Source organism: Oncorhynchus nerka, linkage group LG14, assembly GCF_034236695.1.
Source record: "Oncorhynchus nerka isolate Pitt River linkage group LG14, Oner_Uvic_2.0, whole genome shotgun sequence".
NCBI lineage: Eukaryota > Metazoa > Chordata > Actinopteri > Salmoniformes > Salmonidae > Oncorhynchus > Oncorhynchus nerka.
Genome location: NC_088409.1, coordinates 40,891,319 through 40,917,382, shown reverse-complemented (window position 1 = coordinate 40,917,382; position 26,064 = coordinate 40,891,319). Strand labels below are relative to the sequence as shown.

Here is a 26,064-nt window from a genome sequence, read left to right as displayed (position 1 = left end):
ACAGCTGACGTTTTAACAGGCTTACAACAGCTGACAGGCTACAGGTGGGTCAGAGGGGACCCTTTATAACCCCCTTCCTCTCCTCTTAGTCCCCAGCTCCATAAATCCTCTGAGCCGCACACACAGACAAACAGACAGACAGACAGACAGACAGACAGACAGACAGACAGACAGACAGACAGACAGACAGACAGACAGACATGCCAGTAACCACCTGTCCAACTCAGTTGACCTCTCCATCTCCAACCCACCTATTCTCTGTCCCTTTAAAAAAGAGCTTTATGACCTGACAGCATGTGTTGGAGAGGCTTGGTTTGACCATGCGGCTCAATGTGTGGGCACTGTGTACAGTATGTGAGAGCGTCAACACATGCTACTCTGGTGTCGACTAGAACTATGGCACAAACAAACCCGCTAAGCTCCTTTGCTGCTTCCCTTACGGATGTCCTCAGTGTTACAGTTTTAATCCGGAATAATTTCTCAATGTTTTTATGTCATCTGTAGACATTATGTTACATGATGCCCTATTTTGTATTACATTTTTGCTTTCAATTATTAAAAATAATACAATCATTAAAAAAGTATACAAGTCAGATGTTCTTAACCTTCTCATGAGTATACTAGACTGACACACACAATGAAAATGAATTGCAGCAAGATGTCAGTTTTACAGGTAGTGGTAGAAGGTCAAAGCAGCTGAAGGGGCCTCGGGCTGCAGTTAAACTACCAGTGGTTGCAGCGCTCTTCTTACAGGGAGCTGTGATCACAGTCTCAAGGGTGACAGACTGAGTGAAAGACTGGTGATAGTTGAATTGTGAGGGAATGCTGTCTTCATATTTAGGACAAGTAGACAGTTTGTAAAAGGCTAAAGCTCTAGAAGAGGGGATTTGAAAGCACATCACTTCTTTGGATTGGATGGGAAAACCAACCATGGGGTAAAAAAAATTTTTTTTTAGGATTTGGGTATTCTTGCTGTGTGTGCAAAATAGAGCAGAACACTTTTCCTCACTCTTGTCACTTACCTTCTCACCCTCCAATCTCTCCATCCATCTATCCTTGCTGAATCTCTTACATTTTCTCCCACTTATTTTCTTCCTCTCCATGCTTCTCTCTATTTCTCTTTCTTTCTGAAGGATATTAGTCTGTTGGCTTTTAGCTGTAATATGATAACCATTACAATTATATAAACAATTGCCAGACTCCTCCAGAGGAAGGAGTGGTTAAGATGCACTTGGAGTGTCGAGGCCAAAGCGCACATGGAAGCTGACTTGTAAACACATAGCGTAAGTGTTAGAGAGAGTGTGTGTGTGTGTGTGTGTGTGTGTGTGTGTCTCAGTGGATAGAGGTCTCTGTGTGTGCACATATGACTGTGTGGGATGAAGAGCATAAGAGGCCTGGGAGAGAGAGAGAGGTGAGGACGAGTCAGTCAGCAAACACGCTGAAATGAAATGTTATCTAATACATGGAGAGGAACGGTGAGGCTGTCGGTTAGAAATTGTGACAAAAATACACTATCTAGAATGTCACTGCATTTTCCCCATGGCAAACTAACTGACCACCTGCATTTCTATATAGCCCACTCTGGTATTGGCATGTACGTCTAAGCCAACAGCTCACAGACACAGTGTGGGTATAGCCCACATGAAGAGATTATTATGGACAAAAGAGCAAGATTATTTTATTTGTCATACGGCAGCCAAACATCGATCACCATGTCATCAGAATGAGAACCTGGATATGTATTGGAAAGGTGCATCAAGCTCATCACTGTGCACTTTCACCATCCTGTGAAGGTCATCATAATTTGTTTAATCTGTAGACTAATAAACTGCATGCTTTCCCAAGTCGTAGTCGGAGGACCTCACAGACTTGCCACCGCCATTTCAAGCATATTTAATTTTACAGACACAAACTGATCCCACCTTGTCTAGCATATTTTGTTTGGTCTACGTTTGGAAATTTGACCAACAAATTCCATCAGGCATGTCATGACATTTTTTATCCGACATGTACTTTACTCGCATAAAAAGGTTGGATGTAAACCTAATTATAGACTGTATTTCAGTGGTCCAAAGGCTGTATGACATACAGTAGTCTGCCATTTCAACACTTGTTCCATGGTAACATCAGATTGCCCTTCCCAGTTGTTGTCCACACTACTCAGATTGCTGCTGGGGATCAGTACCAGACCAGCACCCATGCACGCACACACACACACACACACACACACAATGGAAAGTGTGTCACTTTGGAAGGGTGGAGAGGGGATTTTTTACTCTCTCCCTCTCCCTGACTCACTGGAACCATTCCCAACTCTGGGTAATGGCTGCTTCACAAGAGAAGAGGAAAAAGCCAGCCATTTTCCCTCCCAACGTAACCTAACACACCCTGCATGGAGCGCACGGCTAACTCAATGAGCCCTGTGCAGACGGCCCCACTACTGTACCACATCTGTACAACCATAAAACTATATCATGCCGCAGTGAGGAAAGGGTGATATACATTCAATTGAGGGCACAATTTACAGCATTTGCCTTAAGTCAGTGACATAACAAGTGTAAGACACAGGTTTGGGGGGAACAAGATGGGAGGGGAGTTTGGAAAGGATGAAGAGTAAGTAATGGCAGGACTTGAGATCAAAGGGAAAGAGGGAGAGAAGAAGAAGGAGAGAGGAGTGTGAGAGGCGGAGGTATAGTGTTTCAGCTCGGGCACTTGCCGTTTCAGCTGTGCCGAAGTGATGGCCAGCCCCTGCTCTCGCACCACGGTAACCCCGTCAGCACAGCGGCATAGCTGGTGCTTGGTCTCACTCGCTCTTTTTCTCTTTCAGTCTCAAAGTTTGGATTATTATATTTCTCTACAGCTGTGGAAGTCTCTTCATTTCTACTTTTGTCTCTCTCCTGGAGGCTTTTGAACTCTTGTAACAATGACAGACCTTCCCACTGTACTTGAAGTTTTCACATTGTCCAATGGATTCAGCTGCATTTTCCAAAGAACACGGGTTGGTTTTCCCAAAGGCCTCATCCAATACTCTGTTTAAATACAGTTCACTGGCGGTTGCTGAACCTGATCCAACGTCCTCTCCCCTTACATTAAATCTAACATTACCTGAACACACTGGTTCAGGTTAGTTATGAACCATTTGTGCTCGACTCAGTAGACTTTCTAAATACTGTTCTCATTACCTTGTTTCTTTGAGATCTTTTATATAGAAAATGACAGAAAAAAAGCTTGCCTGATTTGAACTGAATGAACAGAAATGTAATTAAATTGACACCACAGTCAAGGTCACGCTGGCCCCTGTGTGGTGTAGTGTAACACTTTGTGTTCCAAATCCCTGCTCATCCCTGCTCATCCCAGACTCATTTGTTAATGATAATCTTGCATATGTGTTGCATTTAGCCTAAATGTGTTGTGATGTCTCGATCCCACCAAAGACCCCCAAAAAGCCCATTCGGTTGGCATTATGCAAGATTACCCTTTCTATTCGCAAAGAGTATATTAAGGAGGGAAATTCGACTTCATCTGGATAAAGCCTCTGGCAAAACTACTGAGTGGTAGAGAAGAAGAATGAAAACAAAAGGATATGGACACCGTTATGGAACGGAATGAGGGAGTTTTAATATACTCCTACAGATTCCATAATCCCAGATAGAAATACATGTTACGTGCATTCATCATTTTGATTTATTCATCTGTTTCTACCTACTAGCCAAAAGGAGGTCAACCCAGATTTCAATGTTTTGCTCCAAAGCTGTATATTTAAAGCAGTCTTTAGAGGCGGATTGGATAAATGTAGTGCTCTGAGCAGAGTATTTTTAGAGAAAAGCAACAACTGGATGTAAGGATTTACCATTGATTTTTTTTCTCTTCAGCTATATTTTTTACAAAACATTGATCACTGATAGCTATAACCTGATGCATGATTGACATACATATAGAAACATGGTGAGCAAACCAATCACAAGACAATGGAATCTGATGATAAACCAACTTTTGAAGAACTGTTAAGATGGGTCATTTCAGTGAATTTAGCTGCGCTTACAAGAACCACGGAAGATCTCTTCATCTTTCGGAGTCCATCTAATCAAAGTGAGATGTTAACATGCTTACTAATGCTGTTACAACAACAAGGATCAAGAGTGACCCTTTAGAGCTGTGAAAGGAAAGGAAATGTTATTTTAGTTATAGTAGACTAATGGCTCCAGTGAGAATTGATGAATGCTACAGTATATTAAATTAATAGGGAATCATTGGTTTGCTTTTATGACCGGCAGTACAATGGAACGCTAATCGCTATACCATTCACGGCTTTAAGTCTATGGTTGAATTCTAACAAGCAGAGATGTGGAACCTAACTTCCCCTTCAAGAGGCGAGCAGCTGCTATTTTTGCTGTAAGCTGACACCGGTGGTCACACAAAATCAACCACCTCGTTTCAGGGACCTCGTTTTTTCAGAGTGACACCAGTCAGTTCTCATAGTTTTTTAGTTCAGAGAAAGGATGTAACAGATTCAAATGCTCATGAGATTAGTTTTTGGTGTGTTGGAGCTGTTTGAAACATTGCATCCTTGTACCCAATTAACTGGTGCGAAGTTCTACATGCTCAGGTCGAAGGTGTTTGAACCTCCGCTAGAGAACAAACAGTCGTTTCAAGTCAAATAAAATATTTTTAAATAATATGAGAGGATTTCAGCTGTTTCTCACTGCTAGTCAGGTTATTTCATAACATTCAATCACCTCTGCTTATTCAAAATGACCAAAAAAAGGTGGTTGGGAATCAAATCTGAAGGGCAGTAAAATATGCTAAATGGGAGCTTCAAATAGACTACCTACAATCTTGTTGAGAATATGTCAATCCTCTCTACTTTGCCTTTAGATTGGGGGTATGCCAATAACCACGCTTTGGTAATTAGAATAAGACTCTACTCCATCAGACCTCAACTGTACCAGGCCGTTACCAATCACAATAACGAGAATTTTGACTTCGATGCCGATACCAGTTTTAGAATCACGATACTCTATACCAAAATGATACGTAAAAGAAAGGCATATTAGCCAAAGTAACAGAATGGCACTTGATCCATACCTTTTGAGTTCAATATCATTACATTTAACTTTTTTATTTTTTACTTTGTTTGTTTAACCACATAATAGTAAACATTTATTTTAAATGGTAAATCTCTAGTCTATTGCTAAATTGTGTAAATGAAGATGTAGCCTAGGCCTAGTCACAATACAGGTGAATCATATTCAATGAGTGTGTGTATGCATTGAATTATTGAGCTTGTTTTGGCTGATTTCGTGGGGATACAGAATAAATATGTTCACCTTCCATTTGGAACTTATAATCATTGATCTGGCCTTCAAGTCTGTCTATGAAAATGCCCTTTTTGTTAGATTTAACTAGAACCACACATAACACACATTCACTAATAATGACTAACTTCTTGTAGCAGGCATTATAGAAAATTAACACAGGTCTCATAAACAATCTCTCAAGCACAAGCCCAGGTGCTAGTGAGTTAGTGATGGGAGTGGAGACAAATCAATACAGTTACATATCGGGATATTATTTGATCGTAATATATCGTATCGACAATTTAGCTATATTATTTTGCGCTAGTTGGCTGTACCTGCACCAAAACTACAGTATTTTCCCTTCATAGCTCGTTCTCTATCTAAATGTTAAATAGAAAGCCAATTTGTTTCCAGCACTTTTATTTATATAACTGGTCAAAACAATATGTTTGGAACATCAAAATCGCAATAAAATCACTGTATTAAATTGCAATAAATATAAAATTGTGAGTTGCAATACATATCGTATCGCCACCTAAGTATCGTGATAAAATCGTAAGGTCCCTGGCAATTCCCAGCCCTATCTATAGTGAGTAGCCATCTAATCTTTACATTTGATGTTTAGCCAACTTGAATCTATCTGCTAGCTAACAAGGTAGAACAGTTGAATTGTTACGAACACACCCTTCTGTCCGTCTCCAACCATTTTGGACAGCATGCCAGCCCCTCCACTTTGTTCAGAAGTTGAAATCAAGTGACCTACCTTATTTCTCAGAATGAAAACGAGTTGCCAACTCCTCATATAAATTGTGCTTTTTATGGTTATTGCACATTTATAAACAGACTAGACGGCTAGCATAAGTCTTTAGCTAAAATGCTACTAGAGAAAATCTGCTTTTTGCATTATGGTTTGCATATTATCACAAACAAGGTACTAGGTAAGTGAATTGATGTTAGCTCCAACTGTAAGCTAGCAAGGAAAGTTAGCCTACAAAACTGGAAGATGCCGGTATCATCTTCTTGCATTGTAAAGTGCTCTAGACTGTAATGGACATTGTTTTGCAACCAGTAATGAACCGTTTCAACATTTCTACATGACGTGTTGCTTTATTAAAGTGTGTTAACTTCTGTGCAGCACGAGTGGTGATGCAGCCCAGACTACCAGTTAGAACAGTGGTTCCTCAGGACAGGCTAAAGCTAGCAATGAGTAAGTGGAGCATGCATGGTGCTCTCGTGCTATAAGGGGACATCGGCTGCGCTGATAGACTTATTCCTCTCTCAATCAGTAGACGACGTGAAACACGTTTGACAGAAGAAACTAAAGTAACAAAAATTCTAGTACCGAACCGTTTTTCATGTTCTATTACCACTGATCGGTAGAGAATCTCATTATCACCGTCGACCTGTTCCACTCCATGGTCCAAATCACTCATCCCTAAGCGGGCACTTCACATCTCCACTTCTCCCACAGTATCCCCTCCACTGGCCCCCTTTTCTTCAGGGACCCTAGGGCCTAGTTGACCTCCCTGCCCTCTGGACTGGAGCCCTCTCTCCTCTGTGCCTCTCTGCACATTACCTTAATTGATGTTTAACCCCTGAATCAGCTGCTGATGGCTCAATTATTATTTCATTTTTATTTAAAAACTTTATTCAACTAGGCAAGCCAGTGAAGAACAACTTCTTATTTACAATTACGGCCTACCGGGAAACAGTGGGCTAACTGCCTTGTTCAGGGTCAGAACGACAGATTTGTACCTAACTCTGTGATTTCTATCCAGCAACCTTTCGGTTACTGGGCCATCGCTCTACATGAGGTCAGCAATTAAGAGCTTGCTGGAGGAGAGATTAGTCCTGGGTTAGTAAAGAGTTTTCTGCCCTATAGCTAAGGAGAAGCAGAGCTCACTGGGCTTTAATCCTTGGAGGGACGGTTGGGAGACAAAGGTTGCCAAGACACATTACACCTCTATAGATCTTTTCTCTGTGCAGAGGTCATCTGGCTGCAATTTCAGGACAAAGCATTGAGGGGAGGCCATTTTGAAATGACATGGAAAGAAAGGGGATGGAGAGGCGAATCTTGTCAGTATACTTCTCACTTTAAGCACCTTTGGCTTGTGGCTCCATTAAGCGAAGAGAGAGGGTGACATGTATTTCCCTTACAGTGTGCTGGTGTAAAGTGAGGCCCTGTGATGATTGAATCACAGCCATAATGGCAGAAGGCAGGACCCTGTTGTGCAGCGGAGTTCTTCCTGCTCTAAACACTCAGCGTGGGAAAAGCAGTGGGCAAAGCTGCTTTGGAATAAAAGACCACAAAAAGAGGCCATGATACAAACACAGCAAGAGCACACACTCAATATTTTATACTTGATATAACTAAAATGCTCTCATTCTTTCCAAAGCTGATGGTTTGTTACAGGTGGAACAATTGGGTTCTTCGGCATGACAATAAGCAGAGGCTATACTTATCTGACCTATACTTATCTGACCTGACTGAAGTGAAGATAAGACATCTTCTTTCGCAATAGAACGAGATAACATGAGGTCAGCTGTAAGCCAGTGCATGGGAGGTCAGACAGACATTTAACTTGAACTGTCCAGGCATTATTTTAGCCTAGGGTTAGGCTGTGATTACATCACATCAATATTTGTGTCAGGCAAGGGGTGGCCAGTACACCATTGATTGTCCCAGAGATTAGTGCTTAATTGAAATTACCCTGTAATTAGAGGAGAGAAGGCCTTGACCAATAGAATGTTCTGGGCAGCAGGCATCTTTAGGATTTAGGGCTATGCTGATCACTCACTCTTTAGTCTAATCCATAGATTGCTAGACCCCCACTTCTATCCCTTCTCAAGTATCCTTACTCTCTCTGTCATTCCCTCCCTATAGATGCTCACACCAAAACAAATATTTTACATTCACATTCACACACGTACCACATATAAAAATACAGTAATTTTGTATGGGCCACATGTGAGATGTCTGAAGAGCACTATAGCTGACCATCTGTGTTTGCAGTCAAGCAGGTCGCTGCAGCATGAGAGGATGATTGTTATTCCTTGGAGACTGAGTTAACAAGAGGAATCTTCTTTTTTTGACTGGAGCCACCATGTGGCATGGCTATACTGAGGGCGCCATAAAAATATTATGTTTTCACTTCTGTAATTACAGAGTTATTACATAGGTATAAGACCAACTTAATGTAAAGTGTTACCCATTTGCCTTTAATATAACTTAAGTTACATTTTTGAGTTGCCCATTATTAAATAGGAGAGAAGGAGGAGCGGCAGGTAGCCTAGTGATTAGAGTGTTGGGCCAATAACTGAAAGGTTGCTCGATTGAATCCCCGAGCTGACAAGGTAAAAATCTGTAGTTTTGTCCCTGAACAAGGCAGTTTGCCCTCTGTTCCTAGGCCATCAATGTAAATAAAGATTTGTTCTTAACTGACTTGCCTAGTTAAATAAAAGCTTAAATAAATAAAAAATTGTAAGAGACTTGTAAGAGAGTCTGGCAGAGGCTAGTAGGATGTCGTCACGCTTCTCAGGCACAAAAAAATATTTTACTTTGCTGAGCCTTAAAGTTATTTGTCATTTTTAGGCTCAGCAAAGTAAAAGTCTACTTACACTCAATCTGCCAATTTAGGCTGTGTGTGTGTGTGTGCGTGTGTGTGTGTGTGTGTGTGTGTGTGTGTGTGTGTGTGTGTGTGTGTGTGTGTGTGTGATTGTGTCTGTGAAGAAATAAAGGGGGTGCAATTCATCCAATTGCAATGCCTAAACACTTTAAACTATTTCATGACATCCTACTGTGTCCTGTGGCACATGTGGGAATGATGGCGGGAGCATCTAATGATGTCAAAATTGAGGCCAGCACAGGAGACTCATGAGGGCCTGTGTCTTCCAGAGAGACGAGAATAGATAAGGTAGGGGGAGCTGTGAGGGGGAGGGGTGTAAAGCTCCCATTAGCTCTGACATCTTGACAATGTCAGAGACAGCAGAGTTATTTTGTATTGGTTGGAATACCCAGTCCATGGCACTGGTCCTGACCCAAACTGTCTCAACGATGAAAACAGATTAGCCTTTATCTTTTTATCAGGGTGAAAAGTGTCATTTGTTCCCTGTCTTACCTGTAAGTACTCCTTAGCGGGAAACACAGGGACATGTCCTTACGGGGACAGCTCATTGTCCTGTAATCTCCTACTCGGTCTCTGACTGCTCTGAGGCTTGCCAGGGCTGGTGAGAACCTCTATCTGGACTGTGTCCCTAAGGACCCTGTCTCTGCCATGTGACACCCTGACTGGAATCACAACGTGCACTATACCTGCATGCATAGCTGAAACACTCATCAGTTTATGCCCCTCATTTACAGGGGAGGGGAAAGACATTAATACATTTAATCCCACAGGTGAGACACTAAACTGTCACATATTAAGGTTTAAGCAGAGCATTAATTAAAATAACTAGACTTCCTATTTTACTGTAAAAACAATATGCAAGGGTAATGGAAAAACTGACAGAATATAATTTCTCCCAAAAAGAATATTGGGAAATAATTCCTATTACAACACACTAATTACACTGAAGATTTAGTCGACACACGCTATCTCCAACACGTTCACAGGCAAAATGGATTCCGGATTTTAGGAGTAATCAATAGTTTGTTGACACTTTTCCCTTGAGAAAACAGCAATTATACCACAGGCAACCATTTTTGCGCCGTCAAATTCTTATACAGTCAGGTCAAAAGTGTTTTAGGCAATGTTTACCATTTGATGGATGCAAAACATTAACGTTGGCTTACATGCGCATTCCGTTGACACCAAAGGTTCCTTAAATTACTTTTTTTTCTGACACCTTGATGCTCTCTTTGCGCTATGCTATGCTGTGCTGTAACTCTCTTGCCGATGGAGAAAGAGACCATCGAATTGCGTGTCTGCCATGAAGGAACAACCAACAATAGCCTCTCAATAGGAATAAAGTGTGCAGTAAACAATTCATACTACTCACTTAAGTGAAATTAATTCATAGAATTGAAGAGTAATCGTGTCAAAACCTCGGTGACACTTTTCATAAATCGTTCTGACAGCTCTTGGTGAACAGTCACCACGGCTGTTGCGCTCATGAAGGAAGAGAATCCCTACATCCATACAATCACCAATTATTCGCGTTTATTAACTACGCTAGTGTCATTACCATTGAGGCGACATGAAGTAAGCCCTAGTTTGCAAGATGTACAAACCAGCAAGCAAACTCTCCATCATGTAGTCTACCCTTGGCACTCAAAATAAAGCACGAGACAGCGCACGACCACCACACCGAATTATGGTTGCTTGGAGTTGCCCTCAGTTCAATGACATCAGAAAGTGGCCATTCGAAAGCAACATGTTGTTAAATGTAAGTTATTCAAAGTAAACAGATGCCTAATGTTACTGACCAAACACATTCACTAGCAGGTAGCTAACCTGAGTAACGTTAGCGAGCTTGTGAAGAGTGACTTACCCTGTAGAACTGTATCCACATCTGTCTGGTAAAACCGGAGATTCAAAAATATATGACTATGTATTTAAAATGTTGATTGAGGAATAAAGATTATGTTAATAGGCTGTCTGTCGACGTCAGTATAAATTTAGAAAAATCGTTCCTCTTGATGTACAAGGTAACTGTTTAGTTCTGTCAAACGATACAATGTTGCTGCTGCTGCCCAATCTATCTTGATTGGCACTGCTTCATGATTGACACTAGCCGGACCAATAAGCAAGAGATATTCGTGTTGTTTAACCAATCACTGGAGAAGTCAGGGGATTTGACTCGTCAACGTGAAGTTAGTAGAAGGTGATCCGTGAAGTAGGAAGGACTAATGGTGAGATCATGTGTGAGTGTATCCCTCCGCCTCTTCTGTTTTACTGTAAGTAGGAACGTCTCTGTTTGAATCATGATATCCATTGTCAATATTGTCTTACTTCTTGAATTTACGCACAGCGTTTGAAGTAATGCAGTGTGTCATTTCAATTGTGATGCCAGTGATTTCTTATGTGCCTTATAAGCGTAATAGCTAAAATAAATATTATATTTCCTCTTGTACGGCTATTGAATGTGGCCAATCATCTGACCTTATACGTGTGCGTTTTCCCTCAATACATTTCTCTTGCATTTAGTCTTATTATTTGACTATATGCTGTTGGGAAAAAAGTGCATCCATAAGCTCTATAAAGTAGCATATAGGTACAGCATAACCTACGGAAAGTAGCATACAAATTCTGTAAATGCGTATCACCTAATGAGGTAAAATTGGACACTTCGATTTCTGCAGACTTGAAGGGTACGGTACGCACTGGGCGAAACGCAGAGCAGCGTTTCAAAGAAGAACTACTTTATCTCATGGCTGCGGAAGAAAATGGTGTTTACAGTGAGGAAAGGGGTGATGCTGGGCTGCATAGAAATTAAAATGTACGGATGTAGTGTGAATCGCATGACACGTTTGCATGTTCATTTGCTCATAATCATCTGTAAAGTTTTAAGGCTACTTCACCAGTATAAACACGTAATGTTATTTATTCCAGACTAATGAAAATATGCATACAGTATTCATATCTTATTTCGTTTCATATTACAGTCTGTCGCACATAGCCTACGTCACCACTTCGTCAGTATGAAGCAAATGGTCGGGGCTGTCAAATGTAAAGTTACAGGACATGGTATCACAGAAATATTAAATTATATTGTATCTGAAAGTAGCCTACGGTTTATTAATGATGTCAGTATCAACATTTTTGAAACAAATGTGTCCATTTATTCTTAGACAGGCTGATGACAGATTTAAAAGCATTTCGCTACAACTGCAATAACATCTGCTAAACACGTGTATGTGACCAATACAAATTGATTTGACTTGACTTGATGACACAAAAATTGAATAAAACGTTAAATGGGCCTACTTTAATCTTTCCCACATCTTGCATTTTATCGAACTGTAGATGAGGTTCCTCTTATTTAGATCAAATGTGCCTTTGTTTGCCTGTTGTAATATTTCAGTCACTTTTGGGGGCTCTCCTTAACTTCTTATTTCTCTTATTTCTCGATCTCTCTCACGCACACACACACACCAATAATGTGTCGTATTTCATTCTGTGCTGCCACAGTCGATGCAGAGCAACATATGGAAACACCCAGCCAGGGAGGCTCGGGCAAATGGACCATTTACTTGCCTGACACTTTAATCAGTGTATCCATAAATGTACATTGGACTTTTTGTGATCCATCGACGAACAGCCAGATAATCAGAAAGAGAGATCATTGGGGGGTAATCAAGCAACAGAAGTAGTAGAGGGGAGGAGTAGGCTGTAGGTAGAGAGATTACACTGTATTTTATGCTTTATGTAAGGAGCTTACGTAGTGGGGTTTTGAAGAGGAGAATTAATGCAAACAGATGGGCACCCTTTTGGTCTCTCTCACACCGGCCTGTTCCTAGAGTTGGACAGCATAGCACTCAACCAGTTGGGCTTGGAGCCATATAAATGCCATGGGAAATAAAAACAAAATATTCACACTGGTGGGAATAAGTCCCCAGAGACATCTCCTTCAAAGTTGATCGGGCTGTAGATTGTGCCTGTGGAATGTTGTCCTACTCCTCTTTAATGGCTGTGTGAAGTTGTTGGCTATTGGTAGGAACTGGAATGCGCTGTCGTACTCGTTGATCCAGAGCATCCCAAACATATTCAATGGGTGACATGTCTGGTGAGTATACAGGCCATAGGAGAACTGGGACATGTTCAGCTTCCAGGAATTGTGTACAGATCCTTGTGACATGAGCCCATGCATTATCATGCTCTAACATGAGGTGATGGCGGAGGATGAATGGCACGACAATGGGCCTCAGGACCTGGTCACAGTATCTCTGTGCATTCAAAATGCCATCGATAAAATGCAATTGTGTTCGTTGTCTGTAGCTTATACCTGCCCATACCATAACTCCACCGCCACCATGGGGCACTCTGTTCACAACGTTGATATCAGCAAACCGCTTTCCCACATGACGCCATAAACGCTGTCTGCCATCTGCCCAGTACAGTTGAAACCGGGATTCATCCATGAAGAGCACACATCTCCAGCATGTCAGTGGCCATGGAATGTGAGCATTTGCCCACTGAAGGCTGTTACGAAGCCAAACTGCAGTCAGGTCAATACCCTGGTGAGGACGACGAGCACGCAGATGAGCTTCCCTGAGATGGTTTCTGACAGTTTGTGCAGAAATTCTTCGGTTCTGCAAATCCACAGTTTCAGCAGCTGTCCGGGTGGCTGGTCTCTGATGATCCCACATGTGAAGAAGTTGGGTGTGGAGGTTCTGGGTTGCCGTGGTTACACGTGGTCTCCGGTTGTGAGGCCGGTTGGATGTACTACCAAATTCTCTAAAACGATGTTGGAGGCAGTTTATGGTAAATAAATTAACATTAAATTCTCAGGCAACAGCTCTGGTGGACATTCCTGCATTCGGCATGTCTATTGCACGCTCCCTCACAACTTGAGACATCTGTGGCATTGTGTTGTGTGACAGAACTGCACATGATGATGAGTGGCCTTTTATTGTCTCCGGCATAAGGTGCACCTGTGTAATGATCATGCTGTATAATCAGGTTCTTTATATGCCACACCTGTCAGGTGGATGGATTATCTTGGCAAAGGAGAAATGCTCATCACTAACAGGGATGTACACTTATTTGTGCAAACAATTTGAGAGAAATAAGCTTTTTGTGCATATGGAACATGACACATATGGCACCAACACTTTACATGTTGCATTTATATTTTTGTTCAGTATACATTATTATTTTGATAAGGGGTTCACTTGCAGTTAGAAAACTTTGTTTATTCTGAAACATTCATCAAGAGCTATGTAATGTTATGGAAGATCAGGTAAGTGTCCAAGCACATTCCACACAATAGTTACTTCTCACAAATAAGCAATGTTTTCAAAAGTCACCATAATATTAGTTGTGTAGACAATATGCAGGCAGCACTATGTAGAGGATCCTGATTGTGGGGACACATATATGGTCATATTGTTGCATGAGGTTAATGTTTTTAGTTGAAAGAAAAAGGGTTCCACAATGACATTATGAGTGTCTCTGTCTCAGTTGATTTGGCGTTCAAGCAAAATGCAGTGTCCCTAGTGACCTAGCTGCCTCTCTCACCCAGACTTACGCAGGCTAGAGACCCTTCATCCCATCCAAACAAACACATTAGCAACAAGAGGCTTTGAAGGAGGGAAGCAGGCCGTTATAGTGATGTAACCTGATTGCTCTTTATCAGGGCTCTTGTGTCCAACAGACCAGAATCAGTACCAATCAGAGTGTGTGTGTGGTGCCCATATTTTTTTTGACATAGGCTACAGCTAAATCTTCTTAATAGGAGTTGTGGGAAATTGATATCTGACATTCTTGTAAATATTGTTTTTCACTGCCTCACCCTTGCTCTCTCCTCTTGCTCCCTCTTCATAAGCCAATCTTTCCTTTATTTTTTCCCTTCTATTCCCCTCTCCCTCTCTTTCTCTCCGTGTGGAGAGTGTGTTAGTCCACGTGAAAGGTGTGTGGGTGCAGCTCCCTCTCTCTGCAGTGACCTGCTGCTCCGCTGCACTTGGCTTCCAAAGCATCCTGTCGGCTGCCTAGCAACACTCAGTGTCCATGGCAACGGAGCCAACAAACCTTCCCACCTCCATCAGCTGTACCCCTACAATCAGAGCTTAAATGTGGCAATCAGGAGGAGGACTGGAATCCAGTATCTGGGCTATAGTGAACAGGTGGAGTCAAATGTTACAGTGAAGCAATCACCATGTGTTAATACTAGTTGTTTTTTCAGCTAAGACTACCAAACTGCTGAGGGTTCAAAAAGGGTGACAGGTTCTCGAGAACCAGGATGCCCAAATGAGAGACTAGAGGGAGGCCAAGTAATTGCACCAGTGTAGAGTTTCCAAAGTGCAGAGGCTGTATCTGTTATTTTGTAAAGGGAATACAACATAAAAAGTAACTAAGCCAGGGTCAAATTAGTTTTCAACTTTGACCTTCTTGTCTTTCATTCCAATATGAAAAAACTGTAAAAAGTTATGATTGAGATTGTCTTAACAGAAGCCCACCTGAGTTTTCGTTCTGATTAGAGACAGACATGGATGCATATAGGCCTACTGTATACATTAATGTGAACAATACATTTATGGCTTTGGTTAGAGCAGGCTCTTCTACCCTGTTCCTGGAGAGCTACCCTCCTGTAGGTTTTCGCTCTAGTCCAAACCTGATTCAGTTTATCAACCAGATAATTATTAAAATCGGGATAGATTAGGGTGAATTAGAGTGAAAACCTACAGGACGGCAGCTCTCCAGAGACAGGATTGGAAAGCCCTGGGTTAGAGGTAGTGTGCCCCCTCTAGCGGGTATAAGTAAGCATTACACCCAAGTGAAAATTGACAGCAAGGTCGTAGTTCACCTGTTCCAAAGATATCATGAATTCACTGTTGACGACTTACACCATTTATGACATTTTTACATTGCTTTGTAACTGGTTTGATATATGATCACATTGAAATGAGGACATGACTGTGTGTGGGCTTAATTCAATTGAATCCACATGTAGGATTTACACACTTGTAAACATGCCTTTTTACACCTATTGTTTAGGGTTTGATTGATTCTGGTTCTACACAGTCAGTACATTATGCCTACTCTCTCAGTTGCTGATGTATTTAAAAGTAACCCATTTTAAAGCAGCTGATGGATATAGAATGGCCATGTAGTGTTACAGTGAATGGAGGATTAGAGGCCTATTACCATTTAAACAAAGTCTATGAGCCCATGCATTTTTTTAATTACAATGCTAGGATACTGCATGCAAATTAATAGAATGGAAATCGGTATAATTAGGCCAATTTAATTTGACACCAATGTTTTTTGGAATAAACATCATGTAATGGACAAATAAAATCACTTGGTGGCGACCTCTATCAAGGAATTGGCCTATCCTGCACAAGCAATCTTTTGTATCAAGGATGGGGGCTACATTTCTCCACATTCAACACCCCTAGGCTCAAACCATGTGTACAATAACCAGGGCAATTAGGCCATGAAGAGGTTGTAATTCATTAGAAGCCTATTTTTAAAAAGTTACAAAAATTACAGATATAATTGTGCTTTTTTATGATATTAGTCCATGTTGATATTAGGCCTATCAATAAGATTTGCCTAGAGGTAGATCCATAACAGAACTAAACCTCAATATGAGGTTTCATTATCTGCAGCATTAAGAATACTTACAAATCTTTAGGCAGATGATGCCCAATAACTGACACTTATAAGACATATCCATATAGGGTTGAGTCTATAAGACTAACTTTTATATTTTCCTTGCATTGTCATTTGTGAATAAATACTAGACGCAGGTCAATGAGTAAGCACTTCATATACAGTCAATACATCCATAGAAAAAAGGTACTATCTAGAACCCAAAAGGGTTCTTTGATGGTCCCCATAGTAGAACCCTTTGAATAACCCTTTTGGGTTCCTTGTAGGACCCTCTCCAGAGTGGGTTCTACGTGGAACCCAAAGGGGTTCTCCTATGGGTAGTACCAACCTACACAACCTATTCCACATTTTGAAAGTGAAAGAATTATGGAAAATGTTCCAAATTATTACAAAAATTAAAGATTACCCCAGAGTTAATACTTGGCAGCTGTAAATAATTTTGAATAGGATTCTACCAACCTTGCACAACTCTCAGGGCAACATACACTGAGTGTACAAAACATTATGAACACCTTCCTAATATTGAGTTGCACCCCCTTCTGCCCTCAGAACAGCCTAAACTCGTCGGGTTATGGTCTCTACCAGGCGTCGAAAGTGTCCCACAGGGATGCTGATTTCAATGCTTCACACAGTTGGGTCAAGTTATCTGGATGTCCTTGGGTGGTGGACCATTCTTGATACGCACAGAAAACTGTTGAGTGTGAAAAACCCAGCAACGTTGCAGTTCTTGACACATTCAAACCGGTGCTGGCACCTACTACCATACCCCATTTTAAGGCACTTAAATATTTTGTCTTGCCCATTCACCCTCTGAATGGCACACATACACAATCCAAGTCTCAATTGTCTCAAAGCTTTAAAATCCTTCTTTACCCTGTCTCCTCCCCTTCATCTACACTGATTGAAGTGGTTTTAACAGGTGTCATCAATAAGGGAGCGTAGCTTTCACCTGGTCATGGAAAGAGCATGTTTTGTACACTCAGTGTATATCCATTGTTTTTGTAAAAATTCCTAAAGCTCAGTAAAATTGGTTGGGAATCATTGATGGACATCAATATGCAAACCTTGTTTCTGATTTTCAAGCTTATTTAAGTCAGGACTGAGACTGGAATATTCAGGAACAGTCACATCTTGAAAAGTGATTCTGGTGTGTCTTTGCCATTAAAATGTGTGTAATTGTCCTGCTGAAAAATAGAACTGTACCTCAGGATTAGGTTTTCAGAAGTGGATGGTTTCCTCTAACTTTTTAGCTTGGCGTTATTCCTTTCATATTTCTTTTGATCCTGATCCTGGTGCTGGTGACAATCATACCATGATGCTGCCACAACAACACTAAAATACAGAGGATCAACAACATTGCATTCACTCCACATTTCTGGCCTGTATGACAAAGAAGGAAGCCTGTATTTAAAAATCCACTCCATAATCATCCATTCTGCTTGCAACAAGGCTGTTAAGGAATATTGCAAAATTACACAGAAATAAACTTTTTGGCTTAACCCTCCTGTTGTGTTCGTTTCATGTTAATTCATTCTGTGTTCCTGGTCCAAAATGACCGTCCTATTATAGCTGATTATACATCCATAATAATACATATAGTATCACCTAATGTTGTGTTAGATCTTTTTATCAACTTAAATTCTTGTGAACATTAAAAGTTTTGAACTTATATTTGCTATTAATGGCCTGTAGGCCTTATTGACCTGAGCTCATACAACTAGATGTTGAGTAAAAAAAAGCATAATGTATGGATTATTTTGACTATAACAAATACTCAGATGAAACATATTGTGCTATTTATCACAGACTACTTTGTGTCAAAGTTTAACAAGTACTCTCTCCCCTTCACCAGTGTCATGATCAAAGATATGATCAAGAGCCTCATCTACAGTATATCGTTTGGTCATTGTGCTGCCACAGAATGAATTGTGAGCAAGGCCTCAAAAAAGCTTCATGTACCAGAGCTTCGAGAAAAGTTATATATATTATTGAAACAATGTTGCGATTGTTTGTAAGAATGCCAACAGGTGTGGTTCCCGTGGGGCAAAGATTATATTGGGGAAAGGTTCCCATGGGGGTTGCCATAGAAGCCAAGAAGGGGAGTGAGGTGTGTGTGTGTGTGCTCAAACACACATGCATGTGAGGGTCTGGGAGAGGAATTGTGTCCATCTGATGAATGGCCATATGCCTGAACTCAATTTTATACACTAATAGTAGTCTCACCCATTCATTTCTAATGACCGGTCATGACCGGGAACACCATAGGTGTACAAAAGTTAAATAAAACACCCAAAATTGAATAAAAATCATCCAAATGTATTTTGTGTGTTCAGATGCCCTGTGTGGACAAAGTCATGGAACCTTATGACAATCAGATTAAATGACCTACATTTTTCGAAGAGAAAACTTGTAAATTGGTCAAATTATACCAGAACACAGCAGGGAGGTTAAATTAAAAACTACAGGTTTGGATCAAATTCAATACAGCACAACACAGAGTAAAACCTTCTGTCTTTTAAAGTATTGTGGTGGCAGAATCATGTTATAGGTATGCTTATAGGTATGGATCGAAATAAATATGGCAGGAGCAAAGCCAAGCCAAAAAGTTAGAGGAAAACACTTAAGTTTTCTGAAAACCTAACACTGGGATAGTTCTATTTTTCAGCTGGACAATAACACAATGCCAAAGATAAACCAGAATGGCTTTCCAAGAGATATTGAGTGTACCTGAGTGGTCCAGTCTCAGTCCTGATTTGAATATGTTTGAAAATCATAGATTGACAAGGTTTGAATATTGCTGTATTTTCTATTCACAGCTGTAATTAATGGCCGCAAAAGGTGCTTCCACCAACTGTAGGAAAAACATCGAATGTAATCCCCTTTTAAGTTAAATTTTAAGGCAGCAAAATGTGAAGACTGTGAAAAGGGTGTGTAGACTTTCACTAGGCACTGTATGGGGTAATCAAAATAGTTTTGTAAACCTGTATCCATACAATTATATACGACATAAGGGGAGGGGCAATATGTCAACCTTAAATGGACCATCTGATCATTACCATTTATAGTGCAATAACATAGCTGCAAACAATTTCCATAATTATATGTTTTTTTAGTATAATATTGTATGATGTTTATGGAGTGGTTAAGTGGAAACGCCCACCTTTAAGTGAAGCTAGGTATTCTGCATACCGTTATTTCATCGATAGGACTACTTTTGTCCTTGGGGAGAGTGGTGGGGGTGGTAATAGGGCTGGTGTAGCCTACTTGCAGAAACACTTTCCTCCCTCCTTCCCTAATTTAGCGTGTGAACACTCTGCTTGTTACTCCGCCAACGGAGGCCTTTCTCTTCCTCTAGGAAGACCGCCTGTGCCTGGAATTTAGAACCCTCTCACTTTTAATTTATGTGCATATTAATTGCACGCCATTGTAATTTCCACCGTGGGATACAGCATGCAAATGAACAGTGTGTGTTTGTCTGATTTTTTTCTCCTCTGTTAATCCTGAACTACCGCAAGAGAGGAATATTTCTAAAACCAACCCACATGCCCATAATTATAAAACATCGTGAGCATACCCTGCCAATGGACATGAAACAAATTCTGAATGATGACTGCAGTTGGTTCAATTAGCACGTTTCTGCCATGCTTAGTGGTGTATTCTTCTCGGTCTTTGGTTGCATGGAAACGTCAAGAAATTAATATTCCCATAAATGAAAATTGTGCTAATTAAGTGTTTTTTTTTATACAAACAATACGAATAATTATAGGCATAGATAAGCAACCAGAAGGCAATGTTTATTCAATAGGATCCGAGGTAATAGGAAAAACCTACCTGCTGATTTTTTTATCTGATGAGAGGTGGTTTGCATAATGTTAAAATAGTAGGCCTAAGTGTAAAGATTGCTATAGGCTACATCAGCATGGGATGTTTCCATATTTTGATATTTGAAATATGCTATTTACATTCCATTATTTCTGCTAAATGTAGCGTTGGCGGCACAACTGAGTATAGCCAATATGGAACATGATAGACCCACCGAAGGCAAAGTGTCGTCGTTGAAAACAACTAACAAAATATTTCATATGGAGGGAGAACCTGTAATTGACTTCTTCCAAGTTAAACATAATGGATATTTAATGTTTAATTCAACTATCATTTCGCACAAAAGTAAGTTCTTACACTTTGAAAGTGACTAGTTCATATTTGTTTATTCTCATCGTGAACATACAAATAGCCTTAAAGGTCTAACGCAGCTCTTTTTATTTCAATATCAAATTATTTTTGGGTAACAACCTTATTGTGATTGTTTCCAATGAAAATGGTCAAAAAGAAACCAAAATTGTTTCTTAGCAAAGGACAATTTCTCAAGCAAGAATTTAGCTAGGAGTGGTCTGAGTGGGAGGGAAATCTGAAAACTAGCTTTTATTGGCAGAGAGGTTTGGAATTCTCTTTATTTTACCTTTATTTAACTAGGCAAGTCAGTTAAGAATAAATTATTATTTTTAACGACAGCCAAGGAACGATCAACTGCCTTGTTCAGGGGCAGAACGACAGATTTTTACCTTATCAGCTCTGGGATTTGATCTTCCAACCTTTACTAGTCCAACACTCTAACCACTAGGCTACCTGCCACCCCAATTACTATTGGTCTATTAGCTCATTTACTGCCTGGCAATGTCACCAGGCAGGCCAAAACTCCATCCCACCAAAACAGGCGGCAATTTCAGGCAATCTTTTCAAACAGCTATTACACTAAAAGGACATTATCATCATTTTCACAATATTAGTCAAACCTCACAGTATGGATATATATAGAAAATATAGAAAATCACGATTTTGACTGCACTGGGCCTTTAAAGAAAATATGCAGGTAAATTCCAATCCCAGAATAATGTATAGCCATATATAGGCATATAGTTTACATTCATGTTTCCTTTAAATGATCATTGAGGTTTCCGTTTTACAATGTTGGGGGTTATCTTTCATTATTTGCCTATCTATATGGAAGAGTTCTAAAGGATATAAACGTGTATGGCCAACATGCGATTTTTTTTCTTCTCATACTCATAAAATAAGTAACCTATGATCAACGGCCATTGCTGGAGATGGCCTACTTTTAGTTGACTATCTATCTGATCCTGATAAGTAAGTATGTAAGTAAGTAAGAAGTAAAATACCAATATGCAGAATGAAGAGACGAATACACGTTATCAATGTTGCTTTATGCAATATGAATTATACATGGTGCATGCAATATGTGTCGGTTTTCCCTGTTGAAATTCCTCTATTCCATTTGGACATTATGGTTTACCACCAGAGCCTTCTATTTTGAATAAAACAATTAAGTTCACTGGTTACCATATGATACTTGATTCAAAAAGAGCATGTGGGATACACATAAACTCATTAACAAATATATATATAATATGCTTTACATATGTATAACGTAATTAGAACTTTGGGTTGCCTTTAAGCAATGCCAAAAATATTAGACCCATTCTAGTTACAAAACAACAATTGAGAACATGTGGCCTGTTTATTGTATTTAAAAGGGGTGCAGACCATCATGTGTGATGTGGGTTCAGTAAAAAACAATATGGCCTCAGCATCCATTTACTTAAATGTGATACTAATAATTGCCACTACTCTATATATTCCACCAATTACATTTAGATCCAGGACAAGAATACGTTTACCAACACTGTGTTCTAGGGCTGAAGTTTGAGTGACGCGTAACTTCAGGACCATGCATGGAGTGAACAGTGTCTGAAGGATGTACAGGTGCGGTGGCGCACTCAGTCAGGTAAATCGTATTATACAATCTTACCTCTTCTCCAAGAATATGCCTATTTGTTGAATGCAGGGGGATGTTTTATTCCTGCAAAGAAGGGACAAACAGTCCATATAATTTCATGTACTTTTATTCAGGAAGATAATGCAGCCGGACGTTGATATATTGTCAATAGTAAACGTGCTGATCTCAAATTTGCATTTCTGCACAGATTCATTTGACATATGTTTATGTGTAAGGTTTTAGACCTAAGGTTTAGGCGTTGCAAAAGTGACGAATTAATAAAATAACACGGTTTGTTTTCTCAATAGATGAGACATTGAATTTATTTAAAAATATAGCATCGACAAAATAAAGCATGTTTGGATGCTCTCGGTAGATTTAAATGATGAAAATACAGCCTTACAGCCTTTTTGCTCTGATCTCACATGTCACAAGGCACCGTATGGGTTTAATACAAGTTAGGAAGTTGATATCCTATCCATTTGAACAAGTCAGGCGATAAAGGCTAGTCTACTTGTTTGGTTAAAACCTTTTGTTCACTGAGATCTAATCAATCCAATTCGTCCAAAAAACAGACCTAGTTAAGACTATAATTAACCCATAATCCCATTGAATTCTATCATTAGTTCAGTTAAATCTGAACGGTTTAACTCCCATTGATTCTCACACATGATTCCCAGATTAATATCATAATCAAAGTGCATCTCCACCCCCTTCACTTAGGGTTACCGGCACGTTAACTAAACAAGAGCAACTGGTGCAGGCACATAGGCCTAACCTCTTTTAAATGAGGCCAAATCCAAAGGATAGGAGGGGGTTGGCACTAGGAAAATATCTCTAATGCTGTCTAAACGCCCCCAGGCATACATTCAATAAACATTCAAAAGCCCCACGGGCTCAGAGGGCCAATAATGAAAATGGTCCCATCTTCACACTCGCGCGTCACCTTAACACAAATAAACTCGGTTTCGTGCAGCCGGGTGCATTTTTATGAACACACCGACCTCTTTAATACTGTAGGCATACAACCACGCTGACAACTCAATCGCAGAGGTGAACCGTGCTCAAAACAATGACTTTCACCATTGTGCCCCTCTCCTGCACTTTGCTCTCTTCAAAACATCTCGTTTCATGATGGGCGTGGTCGTATTATTACAAATCCATTTTTTTTCATTCGATTCTTTCTTTAGGTTATGAATGGGGAAGGGAGGCCGAAATAAATAATTGCTACAAAGCCTTCCTGTCAGGTATGGTGTAGGAGTGCTCGGTGCTGAGAAAGTTTAAATCGTGCTGTCTTTTACCACTGACACCGTCAGAACGCAAAGGGTAGCCTGAACCCTAATCCCCAAACCCAATTAGTGCTTCGCGCTTTGGATTTACTCCAAGTAAATTCTCCGCCAAGCAAATTATGTAAGAAGATGGCAATGTGTATTCAATATGCAGCCCATCATTCATTCATACTCTACAATAAAGCATTTGGTATCAAGTCCTAATGAGGACAGAGTAGGACAAACCCGACAGAATGGGCCTAGAGAAATGCATTAAATGGGCCTCGAAGACTGACGTGAGAGACCATCTACGAGTTTTGACATTTTTCATATAGCCTCTATAACCACAATTTCTCCAGTAAAATAAATGGCGACGGGTATGACACGCTAGAGATACAACGATTTAAATATTCGTCGTTTTTTTATTTTTTATTTTAAGTGTGGGCACCTGTTGATATTCCTCCTCAGAAACATGGCCTGTGATTTCTTCTTTTCACAAGTTCACATTTCTTCTTTTCGTCGTTCAAAGTGATTGTTTACCCGGAACGCATTCAATTGCATGTGTGTTAGCCTACGATAAAGAGGTTGTGCCAAATGCCTGTATAACAAATTCATCTGATCAATCACAATATTGTGCACAAATCTGCACATATCCAGAATTAGTGCAGGAACTCGACAATTGACAATTGAAATGCATGTTTGTAGGCCTATAAAAATGAATCAAGTTACATTGGTATTAAAGTCGGCTCAATTGCCTGTGTTTATTTTCTTGAGCTGTGGGTACATAATATGTCGTGTTTCTGTATTATATATATTTGTACCTTTATTTTCAATGACGGCCTAGGAACAGTGGGTTAACTGTCTTGTTCAGGGGCAGAACCTGAACAGAACCTTGTCAGCTCGGGGATTCAATCTTGCAACCTTTCGGTTACAAGTCCAACGCTCTAACCACTAGGCTACCTTTGGTATTCGTTATTGTCCAAATAAATTTCGTTGATTAATACTTCAACTGAATGAGGGATATTTTGATTTAGCAAAGCTCATGCAATTCAAGATTGGAACGTTAGAACGCTTGGATCGCCCCTTTCACAAGACCTAAAAAATAGTTTTACTTTGTAAAATATAATAGAAGTATAATTACTCACAGCATTACATTTTTGTTAGGCTTATTGTTCCGAAAATTGTAGAGCAGTTTCAAAGTATGTTTTCCATTGATTTGCCATGGCCACAAACGTCTCCCTAAAATACAAAAAAAGAGACTATTCTATAATCATTCAGGCTACAGGCAAGCAAGTGGCAACATTTGTTTTAGAACACAACATTGTAGAAACGAATATTAAGTATGAACCTACAGTCAAAGATAAGATCTGTATTGTATTATATTATATTCGAAATTATGAGCAATACCTATTATGAAGGATCTTAGCAACTATGGACCAGGCCTACACCCTTATATTTGTGGTGAGGAAGTAAATTCAGATTTTTCAGCCACATTATTATACCATTATGAGAGTGGCATCTATAGGTTACCAGCCTTTGTAACGTTGTCATTCTGAAGCACTTTGTGTTCCCCATGATGACATCATGTAGCTACGCAAAGCTCCTACACGCATGTCAGCAAATTGGGGCCTCTTGCATTCATATTTATGAACGCATTAATTAAGCAATTAATTTGGCATTAGGGCCTACGCATCACTCTTCATCATTTCGAGAGTCCTGCTATGGGGAGGAGAAACCAGCGGCCACAGACCAGCGAGCTAACATGATCCACCAGAAATACTATGTTTGGTCAGTGAGAGATTATATCTCAAAGCAGAGCCTTCTTTTGAAATGGGTCTAATGCATTGGGGAAACATATTTTTAACTCAGGAACATATTTACTGAGCGTTTGCAACAGTGCAAAGCACATACATACTGTCACATAACCTTGGTGCAGTATTTACTTACTTATCAATTATTTCTTGATGTAACCTGCGTTTTGTGTTATCCCACCAACCTGTCTCTTTACAAAATAAACGGGACCATTGGACTTACATGAATACCGAACAGGGTTTGTGTAAGGCCTATATATTTTTGGTGCAATCGGCAAAGATAAGGTTTAGAAAGCATTAAGAATGAAAAATTGGCAATACATTTTACAGCAAGTTTTTCCACTTCACTGCAGGTCTACTTATCAATGCACTTCAATGCACATGTGCACAAATACATAATATGCACACAAGAAAAAATGCAGTCCAGGCCTATATTTCTGATGTCAGTGTGTGTTTAGTGTCTGTGTGTGTTCAAATTCCGAAAATGATTTCCTTATATGAGATAGAACAATCTAATGCATATGGTCCCATTGCAATGGTGCATAACGTTTAGTTCATGCATTCTGCCCCTCAAGTTTTGCAACATCACAAGTGCATCTGGGAGAGGTTCTTTCCTGC

General features: G+C 40.0%; 1 protein-coding gene and 1 long non-coding RNA gene across 11 annotated transcripts in view; one reads left to right on the top strand and one right to left on the bottom strand.

Annotated features, from left to right (window-relative positions):
* The window catches only part of LOC115141075 (myocyte-specific enhancer factor 2D homolog), a 75,836-nt gene extending 64,812 nt beyond the window's left edge, over positions 1 to 11,024 (bottom strand). For 3 of the 10 annotated variants that reach the window (XM_029679674.2, XM_029679675.2, XM_029679673.2), the window contains exon 1: positions 10,788 to 11,023. The gene's annotated coding sequence lies outside the window, so the exon portion shown is untranslated. Of the gene's footprint in view, positions 1 to 10,787 lie in introns of all 10 variants that reach the window. The other 7 variants (XM_029679670.2, XM_029679672.2, XM_029679671.2 and 4 more) reach the window with 4 other exon arrangements.
* Positions 11,025 to 11,125: 101 nt separating this feature from the next.
* LOC115142048 (uncharacterized) lies at positions 11,126 to 16,291 on the top strand. Its single transcript, XR_003865441.2, has 2 exons — positions 11,126 to 11,193; positions 11,599 to 16,291. It is a non-coding gene; the product is annotated as an uncharacterized LOC115142048 (long non-coding RNA).
* Positions 16,292 to 26,064: the final 9,773 nt, after the last annotated feature.